The 11,179-nt window shown below is 38.1% G+C and overlaps 1 pseudogene; it reads left to right on the top strand.

Moving 5' to 3' along the window:
- The window catches only part of LOC101836772, a 48,881-nt pseudogene extending 47,902 nt beyond the window's left edge, over positions 1-979 (top strand).
- Positions 980-11,179: the final 10,200 nt, after the last annotated feature.

Consider the following 11,179-nt stretch of genomic DNA (forward strand, 5'->3'; position numbering starts at 1 on the left):
AATTGATCAAAATAGTTGTAAAATTCTCTATTATATCACGATTGCAGATAGAGATGAACAAATAAATTTCAGATCCAGTGACTTTTCCAGTGATGTGTGTGCGCATGAACTGTTTCTCTTCTGGTGCTTCAAGTTTTCTTGCTGTGTGCCCTGTTTCAGTGTAGCAGAAGCTCCTCGCTGGGCATGTCCACTGATGAAGAATTAGAAGCGAAGCCACTCTGGAAGGCGTCTTTGTTTTTCCCCAGGCTTACTCATCCCAGTCACTCTTGAACTGTCAAGTGACAAGCTTTGAAACCATGTAGTCTTCTGTCAGTAGATCTCCAGAAGTACCATTGAAATTTTGATGTGCCGCTGATATAAACTGGAGACAAGGCAGGAGCCCGTGAAGTCACACTGCTGAACGTGGTCTTCATCTCCCCCTTCTCCTTTGGGTTGATCATCCAGCATGTATGACAACGGCAGCAGTCACAACCCAGAAGTGCTTGACATCACAGAGCAGACTGCAGTCTTGCTTCCTAGAGGTTGTCTGAAATGTTGCCAGTGTTTGCGGATTAGTTACCTGTTACCTCAGTGCCGCACTCTGTCATCAATGGGTACAAGCTGGTCCTGGCGTTGTCTGTGGAGACTCGCTATACCTTTCCACTTGCTGAAAAGGTCATAGCCTTCTTGGCTGATCCATGTGCCCCTGTAGCTGCAGTCACCACTGTTGCTTTTGTTGCTGCTGCAACCTCAGACAAGGCTAACGCCAAGGAGGACACTGAGGCGTCAGATGAAGATACAGGATTTGCTCTCTTTGACTAATCCACTCAAAGCAACCAACTCAGTCAGCTTAATTTGAGAAGTATGGAAACAAAGGCTTACTTCTATTTAAAAAAATCTGTGACACATAATTCCCTTGTCAATGTTTCAGGTTCTAAGGAAAACATTCTTGTTATTACTTGACACATGTGTAACATTTAATGTCTATGATTTAACTGTTATTTACACTGTGCATTTCAAATAAGTTGTAGCATTTTCTTTTCCATCATCTTATTAATAATGTTTCAAATGTATTATGGGAAAAGTAGTTATTTTTAAGCATAAGACAACAGAAAATTTCAATCATTGTTGCACAATGAAAATTCAAAATAAGATTAATAAATATGTTTAGGTAAATAGTTAAAATTAATGTATTCGTTTCATGCAGTTTAAAGTCCCAATAACTAGAAAGATAAAAGATAAAGTTCTGCTCCTAAGTCACAGGAGACAGCAAAGGGAAATGGACATATAAAGAGTAGACACACCAAGCTGTAACATGAACAATGTGTACAGAGACGTTTGGAGTGGTTTTGGTTGTACCATAACAGACTTCTCCCCCAATAGAGAACATTATAATTTTCATTACTTCAATCAAAAAGTTTTATGAGCAATAATTGCCAATATTTTCATTTTAGGATGGTGGTACACACTTATAATCTCAGCACTTAGGAAGCTAAGTCAAGAAGATACTGAGTTCAACATTAATTTGAGCTACACAGCAAGATTTTACTTCAGAAAAAAATATCTATCATTCTTACGGTCTACCAGGATACTTTCCTTGAGTCATTAGTGAATAATTACAATAAAAGTTGGACATGTTTTCAACATAGCCCTAGCTTTGGGCTAGAATGCTCAAACCCTTTGAAACTGTAGCATTGTGTTGTTCTCCAGCAAATATGATCTCTCAATATGACTAAGCTTAATTCAGCACTCTTGAAAGTCAACCCATAGCTATGGACAATTCAGTTGTAAGTTTCTTCTGAGGACCACATGAATTCCCCTGTTTTGAGTTCTACGTAAGACTAAAAGCTTTCACTGTGGCTGTCTTCCATGTAGCATGTTTTTATTAGAGAACAAAAAGAAGCTCCCTAAAAACTAGGGGGAAATAAGCAAAGCTTCAAAGGACAATGAAATAAGAAAGGGAAGAAGAAACCCTGAATGTATAGTCTCCTTCCCTCATCCCTCTTTGCTTTGGTTTGTGGTGTATGTATATGCACGCATGTGTACATGAGGGTATATGAGTTCCAGGGATACTCCTGTCTGTCTCCATAACACTGACAGGGGTTACTGGTGCATGCCCTCAAGCCCACCTTTTTACATGGAGGATGGGGATTTGAACTCAGGTCATCATGTTTGCATACCAAGGACTTCACCAACAAAGCCATATATCTAGCCTCTGATTTACCCATTTTTCAAAAACATGAAGTTCATTCTGATTATTAATTAACTAAAGGACAGAATTTGGTTACAGTAAACTTGGTTAGGATCTTGTCTTTCACTTCTTATTTATAAACTTAGAAATTTATGATGCATTTTAATTGCTCTCAACATACTCACAATAACCTCCTAAAGACAAGTCCACAACCTAATTTTGATCTTTTGTCACTATTATTTGCCATTGCCCCTTGGCATATGACTTGAGATTTGCTTTCATAATTTATATACATATATATACTTTAATAATGTATATGCTTCAGTGTCTTGCATCAGATGTCCCTTTCTTTTTACTTTATATCAGTGGTTTCTCATTTTTTTATTCCTTGAAAATCACTGAAAATAAAAATTTTGTGCACTAACTCCAAGAGTATGCCCCTGGGTGTAGACCAAAAAAAAATCTGCACCATTTAAGCTATTTCACAAGATAAGAAGCTTTCCTTCATTTTATACAACATTATAATAATCTTCTCGACATACTACCAATATGCTAATTTATAAATTTGTACTTTTAACTAAGATCTATTTGACCCATACGCCATACTCATATCCAACTGCCTACTGGGTTCTTCTCATGTCGCTCTGATGTATAAAATTCAGTGTGTTCAAATGTAAATCATCTCCTGAACCTGTGCCTGCTTCTTAGCTCCTTATCATAGCACATCACACCACCATTACCCAATTAGAGGCAGAACCCCTCCTTTTCATACCCCTCACCTAATCAACCGGAATGTCTGATTCTGTCTTCAGGATGTCTTTTTTAATGCCTCATTTTTTCTCCATTCTAATGATTGCCAACTTTGCCCAGGTTAATTTAATATTAGTCTCTCTCTCTCTCTCTCTCTCTCTCTCTCTCTCTCTCTCTCTCTCTCTCTCTCTCTCTCTCTCTCTCTCTCTCATCCTTTTTTCTCCCTCCTTTCCTCCACCTTTCTCTCCTCCTTTTCCTGCAGCTCGGAACTGATTTCTCATGACTCAAGGGTGTTGTTTTTGTTATTATTGCATATTTATTTGTGTGTGCATGTGTGCATATGTGTGTGTGTGTGTGTGTGTGTGTGTGTGTTCCAGGTGAGTTATTGTTCCTGTGGTGAGAGGACACCTTACTAGTGTCCTCTATTCTCTCCTTCCACCATATGAATCCTGGGGATTGAATCCAGATCGTCAAGATGTGTAGCAGGTACCTTATTCACTGAGTCTTCTGTCTTCAGTTTTTAACCTTGAACATTACAGTGTATGTGTCCATGAAAATGGACTCACAACAGTTTAGGACAACTTTTAAGGTATTTGTTAACCAGAAATCAGAAAGTAATTCCTGAAGCCAAGTAGGCACAAGTAGGCAAAGGAAGTTTTAGTTTCCTAAGGCTGGTGTATGAGTGAACTGAACTTACAATGTAAATACATCCAAGGGGTACACACAGAAAATATGTTAGTTGAAAATGCAATTAATTCACGCAACTTACCCTAGCACTGTTGGAAGAGAAACACTTCACACTAGAAGCCCTTTAGCTCCAAGAGCTGTTTCTCCTCACCTCAATCCCCATCTCTTTTCCTTCCTCCCCTCTGCCTCCTTGCTCTCTTCCTTCTCCTTCTTTTGTTATCACATGCCTGCTAAGAAGCACTCTACCACTCACCTACAGCCCCAGCTCTACTCTACCAATTTCGTAACTGCCTTCTTCAATGGGGGTTTGTTGTTGTTTTCATATATGCTATAGCATTTGGGTTTTTTCTGGGTTGTCCGCCATATCCCATCTTTATGTTTTATCATTAGTTATCTGTGCACCTATTTGTTTTATGAGATACTGCTTTATTTTACAGTCCTGGTTAGCCTTGAACACAGTGTTCCTCCTGATTCATGGAGATCACTGACTTCTGGGATTGCAGGGATGTACTACCATACCCAGATTTCTTTGATCTGATGAATTTAGAAGTTTTGTCAGCTCAAACAGAGATAGGGAACACATAACGAGAAGCTTCCATACCTGATCTGTGTGGCTGCTCTCCAACCTGGCACAAAAGGTTTTTTGTCTTGGTCCTTCCAATAAAATGAACAGCAAATCTGAGATTACGAGCAACTCTCCCCCAGTGGAAATCTTGTCTGCTGTCGTATACTTCTTTGCATAATGAAAGTTAAGTTTAACACTTTTCTGGGAATTCATGAAAGTGTTGGTACAGGAGCAGTGTCTGTTTGCATAGTGTTTTACAGTTTACAAGATACTTTTGCATATGAGAGTACTTTGAAACTCTAAGGTGACAAGTGTGATGCTTCTTGTCTTCCCATGTAGTATTTCACGTATTACTGTCACCAAGAATCACAGCGATGGGAAAGGAGAGAAAACTCATGTTCCTGAGGTTTGACCCTAAGCAGACTGTCTCGTGTGTTGCTGGAAGGCTTCTTGGGGAGCACTGGCTCCCCATTACCATACATAGGTGGGCTGTGTAATCACAGTGCTCAGACTGTATATGCTGATCTTGAAAAAGTCACATTTAGTAGAATCTAAAAAGCCTTTTTGTTCAGAAACTACTCAATCTGGAATATGATCTTTCTGTGGCTTTGCACTACTTGTGGCAGTAATTTAATCTTTTAGTAGAAAGCTTTCAAATAATAGTATGTCCTTGGAGGAAAAGGGGAAGAAGGAAAGAAATTCTACATCCCAGTGAGTAAGTCAGAAATCATGAAAAATGAATATAACATAACTGCTAGAAAAAGAACCGAATTATGAGCAAAACTGCTTCTTTTCTTAAAGAGTTTAACTTATCTTTTGTGGAGAATTTATGAAAGACTGATGGGGGAAAAGTCTCTTCCTGTTTTCCAATGATTTCAAGCTCTTTGGCTGCAGTTATCTGGTATTTCAGTAGGTAAATATGGTTCTGGATCCTCCACTATGGCCAGAATCCTGCTTACCCAGAACGCACAGACAGACTATAAAATTACAGGCCAAAAGACAAAGAGAGTTCTTGAAGGCCATCTGCTCCTATTTCTAAATGAGAAAACATTTATGCTAGCCCAAGGAAATCTACAAGGCTTTTTTTATTGCAAACAGAAGTTGCAATCAGAGTCACTGGGTATTATTTTCTGAGTACAGTTTCTATTGTAGTTTAGGAAAGTTTCTGTGGTGTACATACAGAGGTACACCTGCTTCCAGAGGACTAACCCAGCCAGTGGAAGGACCACCACTAGACTCAACAGTCACTGTGATTTCAAATGCAGATCAGACGTTGTTTCTGAATGAGGTCACACATACAGCTGTAGAGCTTGCTGACAGTACTGAAAGAAGGACATTGTGTCACTATAAACTCTGGCTTTTCCATTTGAATCAAGCCTTCCACATTTCCCAATTTCACCTTTACTATCTATTTCCCAAAGGAAGATGCCAGTGATCTTTTAAAAAGGTAAATGTCATAACTACCTGCCAGTGCATTCCCGTTGCATTCAGAGTAAAGCCAATAATCTTTAGTGGAGCTTCCATGCAACTATGTGATATGGACATTTCCTATTGTGGTGGCTTAAGAAAGAAATGTCCTCAGAGTCTCTGGTTTGAGCACTTGGTCCCTACTTGGTAGGTCTGTTTGGAACAGTTTAGGGGGTAGAATTTTGTATTAAAAGATCTGCCATCTTGACAGAGGTTCTGTGGCTACATTGCTGCTGGCATGGAGGTGACACAGAACGAGGAACTCATGCCAACCGAAACAAGGCAGCATCAGTCAACAATTTAGGTGTCTCAGAGCATAACTATTCCATGAGGGGAGGGGAATTCGAGACACAGGGAAATCAGGGTAAGGACATACAGAAAAACCCAGCAATACACAGCTCTCAGGACCCAGCACCCCTTATGTATTAGGAACTTCTGTTTATTGAATTGGGCATGTTAGAAGTGATGAAAGTGGTTTACTGAACTGCAGAAGGTATTTTACTTAGTTATTTTGTTTATATAAAAACTGAAAATGAAAAATAAAAAACAGGAAATTAGAATTGAAATAATCACTCATTTTTCTGCTCACAGCAAAGAAGTGGTTTGAAAAACAAAGAAGAAATCAAACCTTACACAATTGATCCCGGATTCAGTTTTCCAACACGATAGATTTTATTCACATAGGTGTGCTCCATTGCCATAAAAGGATCAAACAAATCTGCATAGATGTTGAGTGCGTACTAACATAGGGTTTGCATTGTTTCACATTTTCCTTCTTTCTGCAACCTGACTATAGCCTCCCAAAGGTAAATGCTCCAAGTTCTTGAGAAGCTTGATGACTTTCTCGGCACCTTTAGCATTTAGACTCAGCTAAGTTTACTTGGCCATTAGTTTTGCATTTGCTCCTAATTAGTGTTAAATTTTTGGCTTAAGTCTTCATGTCCTGCTAACTTTTATAACAAGCAGCTGTCAATCAGGCAGTTTTGAAACATGATATTCTGAGGGTATAACGACACGTGGTCATCACATATGCTCCCTTGGGATAAATGATGCCCGGAAGACACCAAGCATGTCAGTTGTGGTAAATCCATCCTCATTACCATAAAGCAACACTTCATAAAAAGAAACTGTCTAAATGAACCAAATTGCCATTGAAAATCTATTAGCAAAACCACATGTGCTTCCTAAAATGGAGTTTTGCCCTTATTTGGTTTTGACCCTGCAACCTCAGGTCCCCATATTTCTCACAGTTACATACAGTCTTGTATTGCAGTGAGTGTTACCTTCAATATTATCAGTGAGCTCGCACCAACATTTCTATTATTTCAGAATATTTATTCAATTTCAAAATGTTTATTTTCCTAACTTTAAACATATTTAATATGCACAGGCAATTAAATCCTTTAATATCATTTTCTAATGGGCTGACTATAATGAGTTTATTCTGTAGGAAAACAAATGAAAACATTACAAACCAGTTCATTTCTGTTTATATGGCCTATAAGAAAGATTTATTTGAGGTAAAGAGAAATTGCCTTCAGAGAATTGGTGAGTGAGTTTCATTTTCAGTATAATATCAGAATGATAATAATAGTAGTTGCATGTGAAGGTCCTTTACTGGGGTAAGAAAATTCATAAATTTTTCCAATTGGATATTGGATATTTTTTTCTTCCTGAATGACAAAGATCCGTGGAATGCTATTGTTACTGTCACATTCTGTTGACTGTATACCTAAATTTCTTTTCAGCCTAGCATCAGAAGTAGAATTGACAATACAAACTGTTGATCATCTTGAGCACCAATTTATGTGGCCTACAAAAAGTATTTATTTCAAACAACATGTATTTCATCATAGAACTCCCATAGAACAAGAACTTTTGATTTTAAAAATAAGAGATAAGGAGTTGCCTGTTAGCTTATTCTATATCTAGACACTTGACTTAAGTTAGTTTGAAGCTTATTTCCTTCTTTAGTTTTATTCTTTCCTCCCTCCCTCCCTGACCCTCCCCCTTCCCTTCTTTCATATTTTCAATAGAAGATCCCTAATCCTCCTATCTCCATCTGCCAAGAGATGGGATCACACCCAGTTCAAGATTTCTTGTTGGTTGCTTAAATTTCAGTTCTAAAAACTTGACTCCTCAGCCAGGCGTTGGTGGCACACGCCTTTAATTCCAGCACTTGGGAGTCAGAGGCAGGTGGATCTCTGTGAGTTCAAGACCAGCCTGATCTTCAGAGTGAGTGCCAGGACAGACCTGTCTCAAAAACAAAAACAAAAAAACAAAAAAACAATTTGACTCCTCTCTGCATTTTGCCTGTCTGATTTGCAGCTTTAGGGAGTGAACCCAGGGACTTGCATGCAGTAGTGGAGGACCTTCAGGCTTATCCAACTAAAACAGCTGATGGATCAGTTTATATTTAAAATCAGCATTTTTCCTGCTGATTTTAAGATTCAAAGACCTTGAAACAGCCACAATGTCAATTCTTTAAAGAATGTGTGGTCAAGAAGTATATTGTATGTGCTCTTCTGTTGCCACCTCACCGGTTTGCAAGTCTACTAACAATCAGTGCAATAGAAATCATCCTACCTGATTTTTTTTCCATATTATACCAGTTGTCACTGAACTTCAACTTCAGTACTCTAGGATTCTAGATTAGAGAAAGCAAAAAGTCCAACAATTGTGGGAAATGTGAATTAAATTATTTCCAGGTATAATAAATTGGAATGGATCTTCCCTGGTGAAGAGAAGAAATTAATCCGTGGTCTTCCCCAAATTCAATTTGCAAAAGAACTCATCTCCTGAGCTGCTCCTTGCATCTCTGAGAATCAGGGCTCTATACACAGCAGATTCTACAGAAAAGCCAGGAGTGAGTAGAAGGGAAAGTGCTGACTGACGTGCAAATGATGGTGCCCCTTAAGCTCTAATTGATGTTTTCAAAGATTCTTACAACATCCAGTTCTTTCTACCTTGTGAGCAAAAACAGTTATTAATTTCTTTTACAAACTAAGAGTCTCCTCACTGACTGGAGGCCTGCTCACCCACAAGCTCGTTTTTCAAGGGAATATGTGAAAGCGTCTTTGCAATTCCCCCAGTTGGAATTGAATTTGATTAATGGTATCAAAATGAAAGTGACAGTTATACCTAGATAGTTAGTGTTTTGACTCTCCAAAATATTGCAGAAGTATGTCGTCATAATAAGCATCAGGAAGGACATCATATACTGAAACACTGATACAGAGAACCCTCTTTGGTGGGGAACAAAAATTTCCCTTGACTTCAGGTTTCCATTTTCTCTCTGAAGATAAACATCAATGCCAGCTTCAACATCCTACACCAGCGCTCTTGAGAAGACCTCGGAGCTGTCCCAAGTGCATATTTCTTGGCCACCAACATCTTTCCAGTAAAATGCCCTGGAGTGAACTGGCTTTATTAAGGCCTTGGCAAAACACCAGCATGCACCAGCTGCATGTGGGACTGCTCAGTCCCCTGCCCTGTGGAGAGGACTGGAAGGTGTCATTCTTCCTCTACAGGTTTTCATTAACTCTCTTCTAATCTATAGCATTAATTCTTGGACTTCTGGGAAAACATAGTTGTCTAATCCTAAAATCTTAAAGGCAAACATCTTTCTTTTCAAATCTACTTCTGGAATCTGTGGCCTTTGAAAGTAACATTCACAGCAGATTTAAAATATCCACTATTTGCACACAACAAGTCAATGGTGCAAGTTTCCATCTATTACCTGTTATCCGAATGCACCGGATTATCTAGGGGGACTGGCATGGGGGGCAGGGTGGGAATCTGTTACTCTGGTTAGATTTACAGGGAGTCCTTGTAAACAGGGTGCTAAAAAGTGTGTTGGATTTTTTTTAACCTTTTGTGACACACAGCAGAGCTGTGAAATCAGTGAATTAAATAGTTCCATTCCCCCTGGGCACACATGAGCAGTGGCATAAAATAGACAGCACCCATTATAACATTACTGTTATGGAGCAGATGGACAGATGGACAGCTTCAGGTTCAGTCCTTTGTCCTTCCTTCAGAATGGGGCCAGACTGGGAAACGACTGTAAATTTTCTCAAAAGAGATGAATAGGAAAGCTGTTAACTTTTTTCTTATTAAAAAAAAAAAGGAAACCTGGAAAATGTCCAAATTTACACATTTTGCAGCCCTGACTGCTGTTCTTCTGCGTCGCTGCAAAACATCTGTAGGTGGTTAAGCACTTGCCACCTCCTTCTCCAAAATGGAATAGCTCATTCCCGGCATGCTGTGCAATGCCTGCAAAGACATATGTTTACCAAACCAGTCCACAACCATATGTGTGCCACGGCTTCTCCACAGCGTACTGCACATGAGTTGATTGGCTTAACTCACAAGATGTAAACTGGAGATGCGTGCAGAATCAGAAATTGAGAGGCAAGGAAAAGGTGGGAGCTATAGAGAAGAGGAGAAAGGAGGAATTAGTTTTCATTGTGTTTTTCTAGTGTGCTCACTTACTTTTCAGTCAATGTTGATGAGAAAATTTCCAGTTATGTCACAGTAGTTTTCTTACTACTAGAAATTTTCAATGATATTGAACATCAAGAAAATCCAAGTGCAAAATAGATGAGCCAAGTCTTTGAGATGTTTGGATTTCTAATCATTTTGAAGCTTATTCATATGATAAATGACAAATTTATCTAATGAGACAAACCATTTGAGTTCAAATGCTAATTTCAGATTCAGGGAAGCTTGGCACATTTTGAAAATTTTCAATATAAAACCTTAAATGCAGCATCCTTTTGTTAGAGCCAAGAAATAATCCTGTCTGTCAAGGGAAAAATCACACTTTTTATACAATTCTTAGAACTGTTTAAATATTTACAAACTGTAAAGTATTCTTCAGAATAATAAAAAACTTTAGCAAATAAAATAGAATCTCTCTATATCATTAAAAAGTTTCTGTTCTGTACATTAATTAAAATATTTAAATAAAAGTGTTACCAAGATGTATTATTGGTAATGAATGTCTTCTAAGTGTTAATACTCAAAGATTAATAATCTCTATTCTCTAAGTGTTATTTAAAAAGGACTTTACTAAAGACAAATAACGTAATGCCTTCAAAAAGAAAAGAATATGAAACAGTTATCTAATATGAAGCTAGTATGGTGATTGAGTCATTATAATATAAAAATGAGGGAGAATTTCCCAAGTTTCATCTGTCCTCCTTTTCCTACCATCCAGAACTATTTATAGTCAGTTTACAGATTTAGATAAAGCTTCAAAATAGCTGAAATATATCATTACAGGCAGTTCTCATATGTTCTCACAGGCTTTATATTTTATCTTTTGAAAAGAAGCTGATATTTAATAATTTTAACCCCTTACTTTTAATCTCATATCACAGTTACAAAAATAATAGAAAAAGTTCTACTACTACTCTGGCGTGTTGCAGTGTTGTCATGGATACACAAGCATGCATCCACCAATAAGGAAGCAAAATGCATTTTTGTAAAACACATTAATCTGTAGTGTTGGTGGCTGCAGATAATCTTAAGCAAAT

The sequence above is a fragment of the Mesocricetus auratus genome, unplaced genomic scaffold, assembly GCF_017639785.1.
Source record: "Mesocricetus auratus isolate SY011 unplaced genomic scaffold, BCM_Maur_2.0 Super-Scaffold_100020, whole genome shotgun sequence".
NCBI lineage: Eukaryota > Metazoa > Chordata > Mammalia > Rodentia > Cricetidae > Mesocricetus > Mesocricetus auratus.